Below are 22,201 nucleotides of genomic sequence, written 5' to 3' on the forward strand. Positions count from 1 at the left end.
GTCAACCCACCCTCCTTGGCCTCCCAAAGTGCTAGAATTACCAGGCCTGAGCCATCTTGCCTGGCCCCTCCACCTTTTTATTTTCTTTCCTTTTCTTTTTTCACTCTGTCGCCCAGGCTGGAGTGCAATGGCACGATCTCGGCTCACTGCAACCTCTGCCTCCCAGGTTCAAGCAATTTTCCTGTCTCAGCCTCCCGAGTAGCTGGGATCACAGGCACACGCTGCCATGCTGGCTAATTTTTTGTATTTTAGTAGAGATGGGGTTTCACAGTGTTGCCTGGTCTCAGACTCCTGAGCTCAGGCAATTCACCCACCTTGGCCTCCCAAAGTGCTGGGATTATAGGCATAAGCCACTGTGCCCAGCCCTTCTTCCACCTTTTTCAATGGGAGTATTTGCTAAAATTTTGCTGTCCTTACATCATCGTTACATGTTGGCCAGTGTGCAAAATAGAGTTAACCAGAGCAGGAAAGTTCAGCTTAAGCCAGGCACAGTGTTTCATGACTGTAATCGTAGCACTTTGGGAGGCCAAGGCAGAAGATCACTTGAGCCCAGGAGTTTGAGACCACATGAGTGACATAATGAGACCTCATCTCTACAAATAAAAAAAATTAGCTGAGCATGGTGGTGCATGCCTATGGTCCCCAGTACTCAAAAGGCTGAGATGGGAGGATCACTTGATCCCAGAAGGTTGAAGCTGCAGTAAGCTGTGATTGCACCACTGCACTCCAGCCTGGGTAACAGAATGAGATCCTATCTCAAAAAAAAAAAAAGTAAAAAACTAGCCAGGCATGGTGATGCATGCCTGTAGCCCTAGCTACTTAAGAGGCTGAGGCAGAGGGATCACTTGAGCCCAGAAGTTTGAAGCTACAGTGAGCCATAATTGCATTACTGCACTACAGCCTGAGCAATAGACCAAGACCCAGTCTCTAAAAAAGAAAAAAGACAGAAAGTTCTGCTTCCAAGGTTAGCCTTTGTTTGTTTTGTCTTGTTTTGCGAGACAGAGTCTCACTGTGTTGCCCAGGCTAGAGTGCTCTGTCCCCCACACTGGAATGCAGTGGTGCAAGCTCCGCTCCCAGGTTCATGTGATTCTCCCACCTTAGCCTCCCAAGTAGCTGGGACTACAGGCACTTACCACCACACCCAGCTAATTTTTACATTTGTTGTAGAGACAGGATTTTGCCATATTGCCCACCTGGTCTTGAACTCCTGAGTTCGAGTGATCCACCCATGCCAACCTCCCAAAGTGCTGGGATTACAGGCAAGAACCACCACGCCTGGCCACTTGGCTCTGTATCTTCTTGTGGTAATAAGTCTTAACCATGAACATGACTATATGCTGAGTCCTGTGAGTCTTTATAGCGAATCATTGAACCTTAGGCTTCAAATGAGAAATTAACAATGAGTCTGGATCCTGAAGGATGAGTTGCAATTAACTGGGCAAAAAATGGGGAAGAGGCTTTTAGACAGATCAGCCTGAAGGAGAATGATTTAGTCAAGAAATCCAAGTGAAGACCAGCATGGCTAGAGTGTGGTGAACACTGGGAAGAATGCCGAGATGAGAGAAGGGAATTGGTTGGCATCTTAGTCTGTTAAGCTGGGAGCACCAGTCCCGTCAGTTAGTTCAGTAGAGCTCTTATCTTCCCCCAAATACCCTGAAATACCCTGTAATCAGTGAACACAGTCTGGCAACAGGAAGCAGAAATGTTGACTGTCCGTGACTAAAGTTGGCAGATGTGATAGTGGTATCCAACCCCTGCCCACTGGGTTCCCCTGGCCACTGGGTTCAGCAGTAGCTGATAGCATCTTCATTACTCCCATTTTCTGAAGAGGAAGGTCACTTCTGATTCCATGGTAAGTTTTGTAAGCTAGCTCCAGGATTGAAGCAGAGCCTTAGGAAGTTAGGCCTGTCTCATGTCTTCACAGTCAGGTGAGGTTGTAGGCTCCTTAACTGTCAAAAACAACCACCCTCTCTGCCTCACAGGGTTATTATAAAGAATGAATAAAATAATAACAGCTGTGAAAGCATGGCATAATCATGATAGCCTATCCAAATAGGAGGGGTGAGTGACAAGCAAGAGAAAGGAGAACAATAATAACAGAGTTCTGATGCCAAAGAGGACAAAAGCCTCTGATGCCTTGGGGTTGGATGGTTTGCTCAAGGTACAAAAGCAGCAAAACATGATCTTTTAATGTTAAGAACTGTGTGACAGGACTAACTTTGAAAGACTTCTCAGACATTACAAACTGGAGTTTTGACTAAGCCCAGGATTCTATGCAAAAATCCCAATTTAGTCATAATTCCGCTGGGACCAAGGCTAGATCTACTGCCACACTGAATGCATGAAAATCCATATCAGCCTGACCCACTGAAGACAGGGGCAGGAGTACAGTCAGGAGAAGCTTACTACATGTGGCATTTAAGGCTTGAGAATTAGTTGAAGTTTACAGATAGCTATAGAGGCTAAGGTGGAAGGATCACTTGGTGGAGGTTGCAATGAGCCAATATCACACCATTGCACTCCAGCCTGGGTGACAAGAGCAAAACTCTGTCTCAAAAAAAAAAAAAGAAAAAAAAATCCTAAAATTCATGTGGAATTTCAAGGGACCCCAAATAGCCAAAACAATCTTGAAAAAGAAGAATAAAGCCAGAGGCCTCACACTTCCTGATTTCAAAACTATTATAAAACTACAGTAATCAAAACAGTGTGGTACTGGCATAAAGACAGACATACACACCAATGGAATAGAATAAAGAGGCAAGAAAGAAACCTTTGCATAAATGGTCAAGTGATGTTTGACAAGGGTGCCAAGCCCCTTCAATAGGGAAAAGACAATCTTTTCAACAAATAATATTGAAAAAAAATGGATATCCACAGGCAAAATAATGAAGTTGAATTCTTGCCTAACATAATATACCAAAATTAGCTTGAAATAGATCAAAGACCCAAAGGTAAGACCTAAAACTCTTAGCAGAAAACATAGGACAAATTTTCACTGCATTAGATTTGGCAATGGGTTCTTGGCTTTGACACCAAAGACACAGACAACAGAAGAAAAAATAGACAAAGTGGACTTCATGAAAGTTTTTAAATGTTGTGTATCAAAAGACAACCTCAACAGGGTAAGAAGACAACCCACAGAATGGGCAAAAATATTTGCAAGGCAGCTGGGCGAGGTGGCTCAGGCCTATAATCCCAGCACTTTGGGAGGCCAAAGTGGGCAGATCACCTGAGGTCAGGAGTTCGAGACCAGCCTGACCAACATGGAGAAACCCCATCTCTACTTAAAAAATACAAAATTAGCTGGGCATGGTGGCGCATGCCTGTAATCCCAGCTACTCGGGAAGCTGAGGCAGGAGAATCACTTGAACCTGAGAGGTGGAGGTTGTGGTGAGCCGAGATTATGCCAGTGCACTCCAGCCTGGGCAACAAGAGTGAAATTATGTCTCAAAAAAAAAAAAAAATATATATATATATATATATATATATATATATATATATATATATATTTGCAAGGCATGTATCTCATAAGAGTTTAATTTTAGAATATATAAAGAACTCCTCAATCTCAACAACAACAACAAAATTCAAAGTGGGCAAAGGACTTGAATATTCAAAGAAGATATGCAAAAAACCAATGCTCAGCATAACTAACATTGATTAGATGCTCAATCTTACTAATCATTAGGGAAATGAAAATCAAACTGCAATGAGCTATCACTTCACACCCATTAGGATACCTACTATCAAAAAAAGAAAAGAACGAGCGTTGCCAAGGATGTGGAGAAATTGGAAACCTTGTGCACTGATAGTAGAAATGTAAAATGATATGACCATTGTGGAAAACAATATGATGGTTCCTCAAAATGTTAAAAATTGGATTACCACATGATCCTGCAATTCCACTTCTGGGTATTACCCAAAAGAATTTAAAATGCAGTCTCGGCTGGGTGCAGTGACTCACACCTGTAATCCCAGCACTTTGGGAGGCCAAGGTGGGCAGATCACGAGGTCAAGAGATCGAGACCATCCTGGCCAACATGGTGAAACACTGTCTCTACTAAAAATACAAAAATTAGCTGGGCATGGTGGTGCATGCCTGTAGTCCCAGCTACTTGGGAGGCTGAGGCAGGAGAATCACTTGAATCCGGGAGCCAGAGGTTGCAGTGAGCCAAGATAGTGCCACTGCACTCCAGTCTGGTGACAGAGTGAGATTCTGTCTCAAAAAAAAAAGAAGAAGAAGAAAAGAAAATAGGATCTCAAAGAGATATTTGTGTATCCATTTCATAACAGCATTATTCACAATAGCTAAAAAGGAAAAGCAACCAGTGTCCATGGATGGATGAATGAATAAGTAAAATGTGGCATGTACATACAATGGAATATTATTCAGCTTTAAAAAGGAAAGAAATAGTGATACATGCTGTGTGGATGAACCCCAGGGACATTATGCTAAGTGAAATAAGCCAGTCACCACAAGACCAGTGTTATATGATTCCACTTATATGAGGTACTTACAGAGTATAATCTAAATCATAGACACAGAAGTAGAATGGTAGTTGCCGGGGAATGTGGGGAGAAGAGAATGCGGAGCTGTTGTTTAATGGGTATAGATTTAGTTTTACAAGATGCAAAGAGTTATGAATGGTGATGACGGTTGCACAATGTTACGAATGTTTTTAATACTACTGAGTATATACTTAAAATAGTTAAGATGGTAAATTTTATGTTATGTGTATTTTCCCACAATAAAAAAAATTAGAAAAAAAGGCAAGCCCATTAGTGAAATCTCAGGACAAGACAGAGAGGAGGGGAATCTGGTATAAAACCAGAGGTGCAGAAATCAGGAAGAACAGGCCAAGTCAAGGATCCAAGCCCAAGGGCGAGAGGCAGAGCCTGAAGAAATGCCTGAGATTTTCTCATGGTTCCTGTGGTCAAAGGCAAGAGTGTAGCCTGAGGATTTGTGGGTAATGCCCAGCTCAGGTGTAACATACACGTACAGTTGATGCTTGAACAATACAGGTTTAAACTGTGCCGGTCCACTTATATGCAGATTTTCTTCTGCCTCTGTCACTCTGAGACAGTAGGGTTAATCCCTCCTTTTCCCCCTCCTCAGCCTACTCATCATAAAGACATTTATGATAATCCACTTGCACTTAATAGTTAATATATTTTTTCTTCCTTACAGTTTTCTTAGTATTTTATTTCTATAGTGTTATTGTAAGAATACAGTATATGGGCCGGGTGCGGTGGCTCACACCTTTAATCCCAGCACTTTGGGAGGCCGAGGCGGGTGGATCACGAGGTCAAGAGATCAAGACCATCCTGGTCAACATGGTGAAACTCCGTCTCTACTAAAAATACAAAAAATTAGCTGGGCACAGTGGCACGCACCTGTAATCCCAGCTACTCAGGAGGCTGAGGCAGGAGAATTGCCTGAATCCAGGAGGCGGAGGTTGTGGTGAGCTGAGATCGCACCATTGCACTCCAGCCTGGGTAACAAGAGCGAAACTCTGTCTCAAAAAAAAAAAAAGAATACAGTATATAATAAATATAACATAAAATATGTGTTAATCAACTGTTTATGTTTATTAACTATTGTTATTCTATTCCATTAGTCTATATGTCTGTCTTTATGCCAATGCCATACTGTTTTGATTACTATAGCATTGTATACTTTTGAAACAAGGAAGTATGAGGCCTCCAGGTTTATTCTTCCTTTTCTGGCCAACAGGAGGCTATTAGTAGTCAAGTTTGGGGGAAGTCAAAAGTTATACAAGAATTTTCAACTACATGGGGTGGGGATAGGGGTCAGCTAAAATTAGGAGTAGCTTAAAGGGAAGCCCATGAAAGAGACTAAGACTGAGAAAGTACAGCCACAGCAGTGTGCAATGGCTTATGCTTGTAATGCCAACACTTGTGGAGGCCAAGGCAGGAGGATCGCTTGAGATCAGGAGTTTGAGACCAGCCTGTGCAACATGGTAAGACTTCGTCTCTACAAAATTGCTTCAAAAATTACCCAGGTGTGGTGGCACGTGCTACTCAGTAGGTCAAGCTTGAAGGATCTTTTGAGCCCAAGAGTTCAAGGTTGTAGTGAGTTATGAGTGTACCACCACACTCCAGCCAAGGTGACAGGGCAAGACCCTGTCTCAAAAGAAAAGAGAGAGAGACAGAGAAAGAGAGAAAGGGGAGGGAAGAAGGGAGGGAGGGAGGGAGAAAGGGAGGGAGAATGGAAGGAAGGAATGCCACCAGAGGGGTCCAAAATTTCCCCTCCACCCTCTCCATCAAAATCTTCTCCTAAGTGTGGGTAAGCAATCTAAATTAAAGCAATTTATATTCAGGTGTGAATGACCAATGTTTAGTCATCTTGGGTATTAACCTACAAGTGTAAATTAATCTCCACTGGATGAAATTTTAGCCTATTTGACCTGGGAGCGGCAAAGAAAACTTCAATTATGGCTACTCTAGCCATTGACTTCAGCTTGCGGGAGAGAAGCAGAGGAGACAGTTGGAAGCAGCTCTGAAGCCCCTCTGAAGTCCTAATTCTGGGATACTCATGTGTTTCCTCTTTCCCAACATCTTCTAATGAAGACATCTATGGTTTGAATCTGAGGCAAACCTCTAACTGACAGCTGTGTATCCATAGAGATTGTGGGAAACTATTGGCATCCAAGTAGGACAGGGCAAATACTGGTCTCCAAGATCTAGTTCAGCCTCAGGCTGAATATCCACCTGTCCTCTGCCCCATTATTGACTCAGTAAGAACAGAACAACTCAGGTCACTGACTGCACACAAGAAACAGATGGGAGAGAGTAGTAGAGAAGAGGTGATCACTCTCCATTCATCCTCTCCTTCTGGGAAAGCATCGAAGATCTTTTCCTCCATTCTTCACTCCCTTTTTTTCTCCATGCCTTCCTTTTCTCTTTCCTCTCTTTCATGCACACATATGTATTGAGCATCTTCTCTGTATCAGGTATTGTGCCAGGCACTGGAGATCCCACAGTGGACATGCATGTAAGGCCCTTTCCCTCATGGACTTACGGTTTGGTGCAGTCCTGATCCTTCTGCTGATGACTTGAGGAGGCCATGCCATATGGGTGCTGCTGAGTTACTGCTCCAGACGATACAGCAGGCCTCACAGCAGCTTCCTCCTCCTTCCCATGTTTCCAGTCACCCATTATCTAATCTTTATTAATAGCATGATTCAGATGTTTTAACAGCCAGGAAAGGAAGGATTGAATCTGCAAAGTCAGATTTTTTTTTAATGACATCTGATTTACACACCATTTTGTAACACATTATCAGACCCTCTTTTTACCTGGTTATTAAGTGACCATGAAGGTTATTCAGTTTTTCCTGTTCTTGGTATGATTCCTGCTTTTTTACATACTCTTTGGCTTACTCACAAGTGCCCTGAATACACTCTTCCCTCATTACCAGAGAGAAATATATTTTATACACAAAATAAACTTAACAGAAGAAATAGGCTGGGTACAGTGATTCACACCTGTAATCCTAGCATTTTGGGAGGCTGAGGTAGAAAGATCTTGAGACCAGCCTGGCCAACATGGTGAAACCCCATCTCTGTTGAAGAAAAAAAAAAAAATCAGCCGGGCGTGGTGGCACGCACCTGTAATCCCAGCTATTCAGGAGGCTGAAGTATGAGAATTCCTTGAACTCAAGAGGTGGAGGTGGCAGTAAGCAGAGTTAATGCCACTGCACTCCAGCTTGAGCAACAGAGTGAGACTCTGTCTCAAAAAAAAAAAAAAAAGAAAAAAAATCAAACAAAACCAAGAAATAAACAGCCAAAATTATTAGGAACTTAAATAAATCCTATATTTATCCTCCTTTTGTATCATAATTACCTTTTTATATACTCTTGCAACCTTTTCACTTTGACTCAAAGACTTTTATAACTGATATAATTTATTTTTTTACTTATATAATTTTTTAAATTATTTTTTATTTAATAATAATTAACTGTAATTATTATTCCTTTTTGATGCTCGGAAGAATCGCCCTGTGGCCAGTGGGAACCCTCTTTGTTTGGCTCCATCAGCATTATTTCAAATACATTTTTTTTTTTTTGAGACACAGTCTCACTCTGTCACCCAGGCTGGAGTGTAGTGGTGAAATATCGGCTCACTGCAACCTCCACCTCCCGGGTTCAAGTGATTCTCCTGCCTCAGCCTCCTAAATACCTGGGATTACAGGCCCCCACAGCCACGCCCAGCTAATTTTTATATTTTTAGTAAAGACGAGGTCTCACCATGTTGCCCAGGCTAGTCTTGAACTCCTGGCCTCATGCAATCCTCCAGCCTTGGCCTCCCAAAGTGCTGGGATTATAGGAGTGAGCCACTGAGCCTAGCTGTATCCTTTTCATGGATGCTACAAACCCCTCCTGATCTTTCCCTACTCCAGACATTGTCTATGTTTCAAAAACCTTGTTTATTTTTAAGACATAGTAGAATCCAAAATCTGGATGTTGGGTGTGTAAATCAATTTGATAATAAGTAGAAGGACATTGTTTCCAGGGGGTAAAACTGAAGAATAAGAAAAATATTCTTCAGTTTTCCCCCCTGGAAACAATGGTTCTAGGCCAGGCACAGTGGCTCACGCCTGTAATCCTAGCACTTTAGGAGGTTGAGATGGGGGGATCACGAGGTCAGGAGTTCGAGACCAGCCTGGCCAACATGGTGAAACCCGTCTCTACTAAAAATACAAAAAATTAGCTGGGCATAGTGGCCGGTGCCTGTAGTCCCAGCTACTCAGGAGGCTGAGGCAGGAGAACTGCTTGAACCTGGGAGGCGGAGGTTGCAGTGAGCTGAGATCACGCCACTGGACTCCAGCCCAGGTGACAGAGTGAGACTCTGTTTCAAAAAAAAAAAAAAAAAGACCATCGGTTTTTATTAAACTGTTTGATTTTTATCCAACTCTATATTATTCTAAAACAGAAATTTCAGTAATGTTCTCTACCACATACTTCCTTAATTTTTAACCTGCCACCAAATTTATTATTGTAATCTCTTCTTTTTTATAATCTTTATTTGAATAATATGTTACCATTCAGAACTCTCTTCACTGATGCAAATTTGTTTGCATTCATTTTTAGTCTAAAATAAATTTAGTGCTCAACTGTAAGATTTCCCAGTTAGCTCTGCACATCTATACTTTGGCTATTTATAAATAACCAGTGTTATGCTTCAATTTCATCCTTTTATGGAAGAATCTAAGTATAAGTATGAGATAAATGAACAGTTTAGTATTTTAATCAAATAAAATTGGATAACAAAGCAAATATGATTTATGAGTTGTTATGCTGTTATGTATGTACAGAAAGATTTGCATACATTATGTAATTATGCCTGAAGATAGTATGTCAAGGGTTAGAGAGCAGAAGAGATGTGGAAAGATTGGAAACATGGGAAGGAGGAGGAAGCTGCTATGAGGCCTGTTGTATCGTCTGGAGCAGTAACTCAGCAGCATTCACATGGCATGGCCTCCTCAACTCATCAGCAGAAGGCACAGGACTGCACCAAACCATAAGTCCATGAGGGAAAGGGCCATACATTCATGTCCACTGTGGGATCTCCAGTGCCTGGCACAATACCTGATACAGAGAAAATGCTCAATACATATGTGTGGAAGGAAGAAAGGAAAGAGGAAAAGAAGGAAGACATAAATGAAGAAAGGAAAGGAGTGAATGTCTAATATATAAGGCATGTTAATATTTCCAATCATTCCAAACATCTGGATCAATATATAACAAAGACATTACAATCGATTATATAATACTAACCAAGCAAAACTTTGAAAATACAGAGGCTAGGTGCTGTGGCTTACGCCTGTAAGCCCAGCACTTTGGGAGGCCTAGGCAGGAGGATCACTCATTTGAGGCCAGGAGTTCGAGACCAGCTTGGACAACATAGAGAACCCCTGTCTCTACCAAAAATTAAAATAAAAATATTAACCAGGCATGGTGGTGTTTGCTTACAGGCCTAGCTGTTGGGGAGGCTGAGGTGGAAGGATTCCTTGAGCCCAGGAGTTCCAGGCTACAATGGGCTATGATCACACCACTGCACTCCAGCCTGGGCAACAGAGCAAGATCTTGTCTCTAAAAAAAAATTTTAAATATGTAATTTCAGGAAATCCCCTATGAAGAGTATAGACATGGCAAGTGCCATTGATAGAGCCAGTTAAGTTTAATGATTAAAAGGCACCCAGCCTCCACATAGCATATGATTCTATTCACATGAACTGTCCAGAAAAGGCACATTCAAAGGGACAGAAAGTAGACTGGTGGTTGCCCAGGGCCAGGAGAATGGGGGAATTGGAGCGTGACTGTTAAGGGGTTTGTTTTTTCTTTTCTTTTTTTTGTTTTTTATTTTTGAGACGGAGTCTCGCTCTGTTGCCAGGCTGGAGTGCAATGGCGTGATCTCAGTTCACTGCAGTCTCTGCATCCCAGGTTCAAGCGATTCCCCTGCCTCAGCCTTTCAAGTAGCTGGGACTACAGGTGCACACCACCATGCCTGGCTAGTTTTTTGTATTTTAGTAGAGACAGGGTTTCACCATGTTGGCCAGGATGGTCTTGATCTCCTGACCTCATGATCCACCAAAGTGCTGGGATTACAAGCATGAGCCACTGTGCCTGGCCAAGGGGTTTCTTACTGGTGTGATGGAAATGTTGTAAAACTGATTGTGGTGATGGTTGCATAACTCTGAGTATATTAAAAACCATTGAATTTTAAACATTAAACAGGTGAATTGTATGGTACATAAATTAATTTATACAATTCTGTTATTAAAAGGATGTAAGAAGTACCCTAATGCATGCCAACTAAGGTTTAGAAGGTGCCACCAAGTCCCCTGCTCCAGCCAAGAATCAATCTCAAATAAATAATATAAACAACCTAACAACCTTGGCCAGTATGAAATGGTCTTATTTGAATTTGTGGTCTAGTAATATTACTGTAACCCTAGAAAAATATCAAATATTACTTATAAGAATAAGTATAGAGGCAACAAAAATAAATTCATGATTTTAATGTTTTAAAATTAGATTTAAGTGTAGTTTTAGCCTTTCATGATCATTTTTTTTTTAATTGTACTTTAAGTTCTAGGGTACATGTGCAAATCTTGCAGGATTGTTACATAGGTATACAAATGCCATGGTGGTTTGCTGCCTCCACCACCCTGTCACCTACATTAGGTATTTCTCCTAATGTTATCCCTCCCCAATCTCCACACTCCCTGGTATCCATCCCCCAGTCCCCATCCCCCAACAGACCCCAGTGTGTAATGTTCCCCTCCCTGTGTCCATGTGTTCTCATGGTTCAACACCCACTTATGAGTGAGAACATGTGGTGTTTGGTTTTCTGTTCTTGTGTTAGTTTCCTGAGAATGATGGTTTCCAGATTCATCCATGTCCCTGCAAAGGACATGAACTCATCCTTTTTTGTTGCTGCGTAGTATTCCATGGTGTATATGTGCCACATTTTCTTTATCCAGTCTATCCTTGATGGGCATTTGGGTTGGTTCCAAGTCTTTGCTATTGTAAACAGTGCCACAATGAACATAGGTGTGCATGTGTCTTTATAATAGAATGATTTATAATCCTTTGGGTATATACCCAGTAACGGGATTGCTGGGTCAAATGGTATTTCTACTTATAGATCCTTGAGGAATTGCCACACTGTCTTCCACAATGGTTGTACTAATTTACACTCCCACCAACAGTGTAAAAGCGTTCCTATTTCTCCACATACTCTCCAGCATCTGTTGTCTCCAGATTTTTTAATGATCGTCATTCTAACTGGTGTGAGATGGTATCTCAGTGTGGTTTTGATTTGCATTTCTCTAATGACCAATGATGATGAGCATTTTTTCATATGTTTGTTGGCTGCATAAATGTCTTCTTTTGAAAAGTGCCTGTTCATATCCTTTGCCCACTTTTTGATGGGGTTGTTTTTTTCTTGTAAATTTGTTTTCATTCTTTGTAGATTCTAGGTATTAGCCCTTTGACAGATGGGTAGCTTGCAAAAATTTTTTCCCATTCTGTTGGTTGCCAATTCACTCTAATGATTGTTTCTTTTGCTGTGCAGAAGTTCTTAAGTTTAATTAGATCTCATTTGTCTATTTTGACTTTTGTTGCCATTGCTTTTGGTGTTTTAGTAATGAAGTCCTTGCCTATGCCTATGTCCTGAATGGTATTGCCTAGGTTTTCCTCTAGGGTTTTTATGGTATTAGGTCTTATGTTTAAATCTTTAATCCATCTGGAGTTAATTTTTGTATAAGGTGTAAGGAAGGGGTCCAGTTTCAGCTTTCTGCACATAGCTAGCCAGTTTTCCCGACGTCATTTATTAAACAGGGAATCCTTTCCCCATTGCTTGTTTTTGTCAGGTTTGTCAAAGATCAGATGGTTGTAGATGTGTGACATCACTTCCGAGGCCTCTGTTCTGTTCCATTTGTCTATATCTGTTTTGGTACCATATCATGCTGTTTTGATTACTGTAGCCTTGCAGTATAGTTTGAAGTCAGGTAGCGTGATGCCACCAGCTTTGTTCTTTTTGCTTAGGACTGTCTTGGCTATGTGAGCTCTTTTTTGGTTCCATGTTGAAGTTTAAGGTTTTGTTTTTTTTTTTCAGTTCTGTGAAGAAGGTCAATGGTAGCTTGATGGGGATAGCATTGAATCTATAAATTACTTTGGGCAGTATGGTCATTTTCACGATATTGATTCTTCCTAACCTTCAGCATGGAATGTTTTTCCCTCTCTTTGTGTCCTCTCTTATTTCCTTGAACAGTGGTTTGTAGTTCTCCTTGAAGAGGTCCTTCACGTCCTTTGTTAGTTGTATTCCTAGGTATTTTATTCTCTTTGTAGCAATTGTGAATTGGAGTTTGCTCATGATTTGGCTGTTTGCCTGTTATTGGTGTATAGGAATGCTTGTAACTTTTGCACATTGATTTTGTATCCTGAGACTTTGCTGAAGTTGCCTATCATCTTAAGGAGATTTTGGGCTGATACTGTGGGGTCTTCTAAATACACAATCACGTCATCTGCAAACAGAGACAATTTGACTTCCTCTTTTCCTAATTGAATACCCTTTATTTCTTTTTTTTGTTTGAAGAACCACATGGTTATCTCAATAGATAGAGAAGGGCTTTGACAAAATTCAACAGCCCTTTATGCTAAAAAGTATCAATGAACTAGGTATTGATGGAATGTATCTCAAAATAATAAAAGCTATTTACAACAAACCCACAGCTAATATCATACTGAATGGGCAAAAACTAGAAGCATTCCCTTTGAAAACTGGCACTAGACAAGGATCATTTTATTTTATTTATTGATTTATTTTTTTAAGATGGGGTTTCACCATGATGGCCAGGCTGGTCTTGAACTCCTGACCTCAGGTGATCCACCCACCTCAGCCTCCCAAAGTGCTAGGATTACAGGTGTGAGCCACCACGCCTGGCCCGGATCATTTTATTTTCATGTTTCTGTCTGCTATTTGAAGTGTTAGGATGTTTGCAATGTTTGAGATTAGACTTTTTTTTTTTCTTTTTTTTTTTCTTCCCAGTGTCTCGGCGCTTGAGGATAGAACTAGCGGATGGGAAGCCATCGGCACCAAAGACATGATGCCTAGGGGGCCAGAGCCCTTTCCCTCTTCCTCCATACATTACGGAGAGCAAGACCACAAGCCTGGTCCCCGCCAAGAAAAGGAGGGAGAGATTAGTCTTATTGAATGTGTTACTGTAATTTAGATTCTTTAAGGGAATTTAATTAAGTTTATGTAGTGATCCTTATGATAGACTTTTTCCTTCCATTCTGGGATGATCAGTAAAAGCCAACTGGCAATCCCATTCTTGCCAGTGGTTCATTTAGGAACAGGTGTGTTACACAGTTCTGGCCAAAGAGATTTCAGGAAAAGTCCGCTGTGAGGCTTCTAGCAGAGGTTTCCACAGTCCCCCCTCAAAAGGAAATAGTGAGAATCCCACTTCCTCTTCTAAACTGCGTCTGAATATGACATTGGCACTGCACCAGCCACATTGCTAGCTGAGGATGATACCAATACAGTGAGAAGGGCATGCTGACAGAATCATAGGAAATGGAGCCCAAGCCCAGACGTACTGTGCCCAAGGTCCACCCTACCTCCTAGCTTCATGTTATGGGAGATAATAAATTTCCTTCCAACCTGGGCAACAAAGCGAGACCCCCATCTCTACAAAAAAAAATAGAAATACTGTCCAGGCATGGTAGTGTGTGCCTGTAGTCCCAGCTACAAGGGAGGCTGAGGCAGGAGGATCACTTGAAGCCCAGAAGGTTAAGGCTGGAGTGGGCCATGATCGTACCACCACATGCTAACCTGAGTGACAGAATGAGACCCTATCTCAAAAAAAAAAAAATCCTTATTGCTTAAGCCATTTTGAGTCAAGCTTTTCTATTATTTTCACCCAAAAGAAATAGAGTTTGTAATCAGGACTTAAATGTAAAAGTGTAGCTTAGAAATGTTTACTTCTGGTCAGGCCCCATGGCTCATGCCTGTAATCCCAGCACTTTGGGAGGCCAAGACAGGCAGATCACCTGAGGTCAGGAGTTTTAGACCAGCCTGACCAACTTGGTGAAACCCTGTCTCTATTAAAATTATGAAAATTAGACGGGCGTGATAGCGTGTGCCTGTAATCTCAGCTACTCAGAAGGCTGAGGCAGGAGAATCACTTGAACCCAGGAGGCAGAAGTTGCAGTGAGCCAAGATTGCACCTCTGCACTCCGGCCTGGGTGACAGAGCAAGACTCTGTCTCAAAAGAAAAAAGAAAGAAATTTTTGTTTCCGAATTTTGTTTACTAGGCATGTAAATTTGATACATTGAGCATCAGTTATACTGGAAGTTGTAGAGGGTGTCCCTTTGCCCACACAGAAGCCCCTTGGACTATAAAGAACCTGGAAACAGTGCAAAGACACAAATTGCAAAAGGCATTTTTCGGGCCGGGTGCTGTAGTTCATGCCTGTAATCTCAGCACTTTGGGAGGCCAATGAGGGCAGATCACCTGAGGTCAGGAGTTCGAGACCAGTCTGGCCAACATGGTGGAACCCCATCTCTACTAAAAATATAAAAATTAACCAGGCATGGTGGTGCATGCTTGTAATCCCAGTTACTCATGAGGCTGAGGTAGGAGAATCGCTGGAACCCAGGAGGTGGAGGTTTCAGTGAGCTGAGATTGCGCCATTGCACTCTAGTCTGGGCGACAGAGAGAGACTCTGGCTCAAAGGAAAAAAAAAAAAAAAGCAGGGAGATTCATCCCCTCACTCCTCATATGAGGCCCAAGAGGTAACATGAGAAATGTTTTCAACTGTAGTGAAATCTCTTCAATGGTGGGCATTAAATGTAAACTTAGGGAAGACATATCTGCAGGTTTCATTCCTCTTCTTATAGAAGAGGAGAGAGCAGAGAACCCAAAAAAACAGATCACTGGTAGCTGTGCTCTCTATCAATGACCAAAGGGGTCTTCACAGGCCAAGAGTCCAAAATTCAAATGCCTTCAGAGCCCAGGCAAGTTCCATAGATGAATGAAATGACCAGAGTGAGGCATAGGAAATGGTGGCCCCACCTAAAGACAGCGTCTTCACTCAGATCCAGGTGATGTTACTATTAGGAAATGCTGCTTCAGTATCTCCAGAGCTCCCATTTTTCAAGAAAAGCCAGAAACCTGGATCATGTGAGTCTATCAGTTTTTAGATTTCGGCAAACAATTCAACTTAAAAAACAAAAGTAAAACACCATCAGACCAAACAAAACACATCTATAGGCTGTCTGTGGTCCTCAGTGTATCCTCTCAGTCCATAGGCTTATAGGGTCAGAGTGGACATGTGTGAAGTTGAGAGGTCTGCCCTTGCTTTCACACAGGGCAAACATCTCCCTCAACAGGAGCTTCTTAGACACTCGGATTCTGTGCCACATAGCTGAAAAGACGTGGTTCATTCTAACAGCCCAGCAAGAAGGATTAGCTGCAAAATGCACCTGAGTAGCTGAATGAACTAACCTGTTGTCTGGGACCACTTAGTGTCATTGCTTAAATGTTGAAAATTGACTCACAATTTTCATTTCAATCTTGCCAGAGTCAAGTTGTACATCCGGTCATTGATTAGCTACCAACGTGATCAGTCCCACTAAACTCCTTTGCTGTGTTCCTAGAATTTGTAAACTGACACTGTCATTCACCTGCAATTGAAAACTAAAGAGAGAAGGACTGAGATTCCTGGTTCCAGCAGGACATGAACCTCAAGGGAGCTGGAGTCTTTTCACACCTTTTTGGAGCTCCCCAGCACAGTCCCTGTCTGCAGTGGCCACACAACAAATATTCACTGGTTTCTTGAACATACGAGTAAACCCAAGGCAAAGTGAATGCCTGACTCATAAAAAAATCTGCTCATTTTCATGGGCCTGTTTGTGTGTGTATGTTTTGTTTGTTTGTTTGTTTTGAGACAGAGTCTTGCTCTGTCGGCCCAGGCTGGAGTGCAATGGTGAGATCTTGTCTCTCTGCAACCTCTGCCTCCCAGGTTAGAGTGATACTCCTGCCTCAGCCTCCCAAGTAGCTGGGATTACAGGTGCCCAGCACCACGCCCAGCTTTTTTTTGTTGTATTTTTAGTAGAGATGGGGTTTCACCGTGTTGGCCAGGCTGGTCTTGAACTCCTGACCTTAAGTAATCTGCCCACCTCAGCCTCCCAAAGTGCTGGGATGACAGGTGTGAGCCATTGTGTCTGGCCTGTGTGTTATTTTTAAAACAAGTGTGCTACAACACACTATAGCAGAAGGAACTTAGGTTAGATATGAAGAACTATTTCCTAACTACACAGATTGTGAAATATTAGAGAGCAGGCTACAAATGAGGAAGTGGCAGCTCCATCTATGCAGGACTTTTCCGCATAAAGTAAATGCCTGATATCTTGGTCAGATGTTATCACTGGTGAGGCAGGAAGGTGGTGTTTATGCAATGTGTGTGCTCCTGCCTGTCTTCACTCTTAGTAAGAACCACCATTTTCAAAGGGTCAACCTGCTCAGTGTCCTAGGTCCCTTATCTCATCGAGCCGCCACAGAAACCCAGTAGGATAAATTATCCCCATTTTACAGTTGAAAAAATAGAATAACTTGCTCAAGTTCACCCTGTTAACAAATGGAAGAGCCAGGATTAGAACACACTTCTATCTGGCTTCAGGCCGGGCGTGGTGATTCACGCCTATAATACTAGCACTTTGGAAGGCCAGTGTGGGTGGATCACTTGAGGCTAGGAGTTCGAGACCAGCCTGGCCAACATGGTGAAACCCCGTATCTACTAAAAATACAAAAATCAGCAGGGCATGGTGACACGTGTCTGTAATCCCAGCTACTGTGAAAGCTGAGGGATGAGAATTGCTTAAACCCAGGAGGCAGAGGTTGCAGTGAGCTGAGATTGTGCCACTGTACTCCAGCCTGGGTGACAGAGCAAGACCCTGTCTCAAAACACACACACACACACACACACACACACACACACACACACACACAGAGCTGTTTGGCTTTAAAATCCAGGCTCCTTCCATCAGGCCATGCTGCCTCAGGTCCCTGGGAAGAGCACCTGTGATTACATGTCGGGAGAGACCAAAAGGCAGTTAGGCAAGGGGAGCATTACCCAAAGAAATTGTCAGAGCACTGTTGAGGCCCAGATAGGAAGCCAGGGTCAGGAAGAGAGATAAGATGCCAGCTGGGGCAGAGAGAGGCACCAAGGGGAAGCAAGGTCAGAATCTGGAAGTCAAGGGACATCCTTCCAGAAGTGAGTTGGGAGTGACTTGGACTGTCCAGGAAGGGAAGATGTGGTACAGGGAGTTCCTTTTAAGCAACACCCAGCTCGTGCTGCAGAGCCTGCCAAGCACTAGCCGAGTGCTGCTGACTCGCCCAGCTCAGAGTTTCCTTTGGTGACCCTTGGTCTGCCAACAATGTCCTTGGACTGTTCTCATTCCCACTCCCCACCCATCAGCAATTGTTTTTGGTCTTTGAGAGTTGAAACCCTGTTTCCAACAAAGACTGTGATTTAATTATGTGCTTATGAACTTCCTCAGATACCTGCAATCACGGAACTTTCCTTCTCTAAAGCATGGCCCTGTTGTTTCTGCCCTGGTAAGGCCCAGTTTCCTAGAATAGCATCATTGCTGCAACATAAGATGAGGCAGGTTGAAAACTAGTTGGTCAGTATATTATACGTTAAGCCACATTGCCTTTCCTACTTAATCCTTGTGGCTGAAAGGAGTTAATGTCTCCATTGCAAAATAAGCCAAAAATAATCAACCAAATAATAGTCATCATTTATGTTTGAACAGTTCTTTTTTTTTTTTTTTTGAGATAGGGTCTCTCTCTGTCACCCAGGCTGGAGTGCAATGGCACAATCATAGCTCACTGCAACCTCAAACTCCTGGTCTCAGGCAATCTTCCCACCTCAGCCTCCCGAGTAGCTAGGGCTATAGGCACATGCCACCACACCGGCTATTTTTTTTTTTTTTTTGGTAGAGACAGGGTCTTGATATGATGCTGGTCTCGAACTCCTGGCCTCAAGCAATCTCGCTGCCTTGACCTCCCAAAGTGCTAGGATAGCCACGCCCGACCTGATCAGGACTTTCCAGTCAGTTTCCTCATATTGTCTCATTTGATCCCTAGCATATGGTGGACCTCTGCAGTTATGCTCATCCAGCATCCTTTCACTATGCTGGAAATGCACCCTAACTTCTCACTGCAGAACCTCCACCCACCCACACACATCCCATGTGTTGCTGTCAGGAATGCACCCCAGGGTCTGAGGTAGAACACATCCCCTGGGCCCTAGGCAATCCAAGCATCAAATTCTCCTGGCCATAGTGACCACCTCAGGGATGGGCACAAGACCAATGAGAGCCCATGAGAACTTTGCTGTGACTTGAGAAAGATGTTCTCAAGCTAGTCAGTTGGACTTGAAGCAGAAAGACTGGGTTCTGGGAGTGCTGCCAGCCATCAGGCTACTCTTTGAACCTGGTCATAAAGGTGATAGAGCAAAAGGCAGCTCTGAGAGAAGACAGTCAGACTCCTGCTGACAGCACTTGAGCTTTGAGTCACCTTTGCCTGAAGCCATCTCTACCCATGGACTTTTCACCTATATAAACTAATCTATGCCCTTTTCAGTTTGGGTTTTCCTTCACTCAAAACCAAAACAGTCATAAAAGTGACTTTAATTCCGTGAGGGAAATATTTCCGTCTCTGTTTTAGATAATAATTGAAGTTGAGATAGGTAAAAAGAGGCAGCTAAGGAGTAGCAGAGCCGGGTCCTGAGCCCCTGAGTCCTGGTATCAATTCACAGTTTCAGTTCTTTAAACTGCAGTGGACTTCTTCAATCGCAGAAATACAAAGGAAGCACACAAAACTTTAAGCTGAGAAGATTAGCCAGACTTCATAGCAGCACCCATTGAGCTGGACTTTGAAAGACCGGGTTAGATTTGGCCTGCAGTAGTGGCAAAAGGGTATGGTTAGCTACTCAGGAGGCTGAGGCAGGAGGATTGTGTGAGACCAGGAGTTTGAGGCTGCAGTGAGTTAGGATCACACCACTGCACTCCTGCCTGAGTGACAGAACGAGACCCAAACTCCAGGGGGAGAAAAAGTGCCTGGGTAAAGAGCACATCACATGCAAGGACATGGATATGAGAAAGCTCAGAGGTACACGCAAAATAACAAGCACCTTTGGTTTCTCTAAAGCACTGGATAGATAAGAGAGAAAAGTAGGAAACTGAGTTAGAAACATACTTAGGGCAGAAAGTTTGGAGGACTTGAACTTTATCCTGAAGGCCAGAAATTCTCAAACCCTACTATATTAAAGAATGGCTGCAAGTGACTGTCACTCAATTTTGGCTAACTTAGTTGTCCTATATCTTGGGGATGAGGCTATTGACCCAGGAAAGAGAACTCAAAAGAACCCAGTCAGGAGAAAAAGTCAAATTCTTGGCTTTGAGTTCCAAAATAGTGTCTTCTTTTCTTTTCTTTTCTTTTCTTTTTTTGACACGGAGTTTCACTCTTGTTACCCAGGCTGGAGTGCAATGGCGCGATCTCGGCTCACCGCAACCTCCGCCACCTGGGTTCAGGCAATTCTCCTGCCTCAGCCTCCCGAGTAGCTGGGATTACAGGCACGCGCCACCATGCCCAGCTAATTTTTGTATTTTCAGTAGAGGGGGTTTCACCATGTTGATCAGGATGGTCTCAATCTCTTGACCTCGTGATCCACCCGCCTCGGCCTCCAAAAGTGCTGGGATTATAGGCGTGAGCCACCGTGCCCGGCCTTCTTTTCTTTCTTTCTTTCTTTCTTTTTTTTTTTTTTTAAACACAGCTCTGTCACCCAGGCTGGAGTACAGCAGCATGATCAGAGCTCACTACAGCCTCTACCACCAGGGCTCAAGCGATCTTCCCGTATCAGCCTCCTGAGTAGCTGGGACTACAGGTGCATGCCACCACATCTGACTAAGTTTCATATTTTTTTGGTAGAGACAGGGTTTCGTCATGTTGCCCAGGCTAGTCTTGAACTCCTGGGCTCAAGCAATCTGCCTGCCTCAGATTTTTTTTAAGAAAAGAAAATTACAGGCCATTATCTCTGATGAATATTGATGCAAAAATTCTCGACAAAATACTGGCAAACCAAATTCAACAATAGATTAGAAAGATTATTCATCATGACCAAGTAGGATTTATCCATGGGATGCAAAGATGGTTCAACATGTGCAAATCAATCAATGTGATACATCATATCAACAGAATGAAGGATTATTCATTCATATGAATTCATATGATCATTTCAACCAATACTGAAAAAGCATTTGATAAAATTCAACATCCCTTCATGATAAAGTCCCTAAAGATATATCTGAGATTGAAAGCAAGAAACAGACATTCCCAGGTGCCATAAATCAAAAGGGAACCCAAAGCTATGACAGTAAAGAGAATCTGAAGCTAAGACAGAATAGGTCTTGGGGTTTAAGGATGAGATTTCAATGTTGACGTGGCAACAGGAAATGAGGCCTTGAGCCCTGACAAGATCTGAAGTTGGAATAAAGGTTTTATTTGCTACCCACAGGAGAAAAGAAAAACTCTACTTGCCAGTTTGGGGAAGGAACAAGAAAGCTTGCCATTGGTCTGGACCACAGGGAGGAAAAGAATCAGCTATGAAAAATTAGAACCTCAAGTCTGTTTCTATACCAATGGGACATGAACTCACATAATCTATCAGGTGCAGGCCACAGATACTGAGCAAAATACAAATAAATTCATGTCTAGTCAGTGGTAGCTTTGGAGAACATCAAATATAAGAACTCAAAATCTTAAAAATAACTATTAGAAAAAGACAGACTTCTTACAAAAGAATAACAAACCACTGAAAGCTACTCTTCAACAACAATAGATGCCCAAAGACAAAGGAATAGCTTTTAAATTACTAATGGAAAATAATTGTCAAACTAGAATTCTACCCAACTAAACTAGCATTAAAGAAGGAGAGGGAAATACAGATGATTTCCAATATACAAAGAGTAAGAGAGATCACCATCCAGTTTCTTTCTGAAATAATGATTAAAAATATTTCTCAGCACAAAGAAAAATGAACCCCAAATACCTAAAGTAATAACAGCAAATAGGCACTGGTGCATTAATAAACAAATCAGTGAACAGAAAAAAAAGTGTGCACATAATGTTGCCAGGTTTTTTGCTTTTTATAAGAAGGGGCTGGACACAGTGGCTCATGCCTGTAATCCCAGCACTTTGGGAGGCTGAGGTGAGTGGATCATGAGGTTAGGAGTTCAAGACTAGCCTGGCCAAAGAAACCCCATCTCTACTAAAAATACAAAAATTAGCCGGGCGCAGTGGCAGGTGCCTGTAATCTCAGCTATTCGGGAGGCTGAGGCAGGAGAATCACCTGAACCTGGGAGGCAAAGTTTGCAGTGATTGCACCACTGCACTCTAGCCTGGGTGACAGAGCAAGACTCTATTGCAAAAAAAAAAAAAAAAGGAAACACATTGGATCCTAAAAACAAAAAATATAGTTACCCTAAGACATGTCTTATCCCCAGTCAGAACATCAAGCTCATGGTTCTGCTTTTCAATTCTGACTCCAACCCTGACAAGGTCAAACAAGTTGAACTGATGAGAGATTATTGCATTAAGTAT

At 42.5% G+C, this 22,201-nt stretch overlaps 1 protein-coding gene and 1 non-coding gene across 2 annotated transcripts in view; both read right to left on the minus strand.

The window, feature by feature from the left end:
* SWAP70 (switching B cell complex subunit SWAP70) overlaps positions 1-22,201 on the minus strand; it is a 157,575-nt gene that overhangs the window by 104,260 nt on the left and 31,114 nt on the right. The window lies entirely within an intron of this gene.
* On the minus strand, positions 13,576-13,724 carry LOC135270309 (small nucleolar RNA SNORA57). The gene has a single exon (XR_010338469.1). It is a non-coding gene; the product is annotated as a small nucleolar RNA SNORA57 (small nucleolar RNA).

This window comes from Aotus nancymaae, unplaced genomic scaffold (genome assembly GCF_030222135.1).
Source record: "Aotus nancymaae isolate 86718 unplaced genomic scaffold, 86718_ANA_hifiasm-v0.15.2.pri h1tg000059l, whole genome shotgun sequence".
Lineage (NCBI taxonomy): Eukaryota > Metazoa > Chordata > Mammalia > Primates > Aotidae > Aotus > Aotus nancymaae.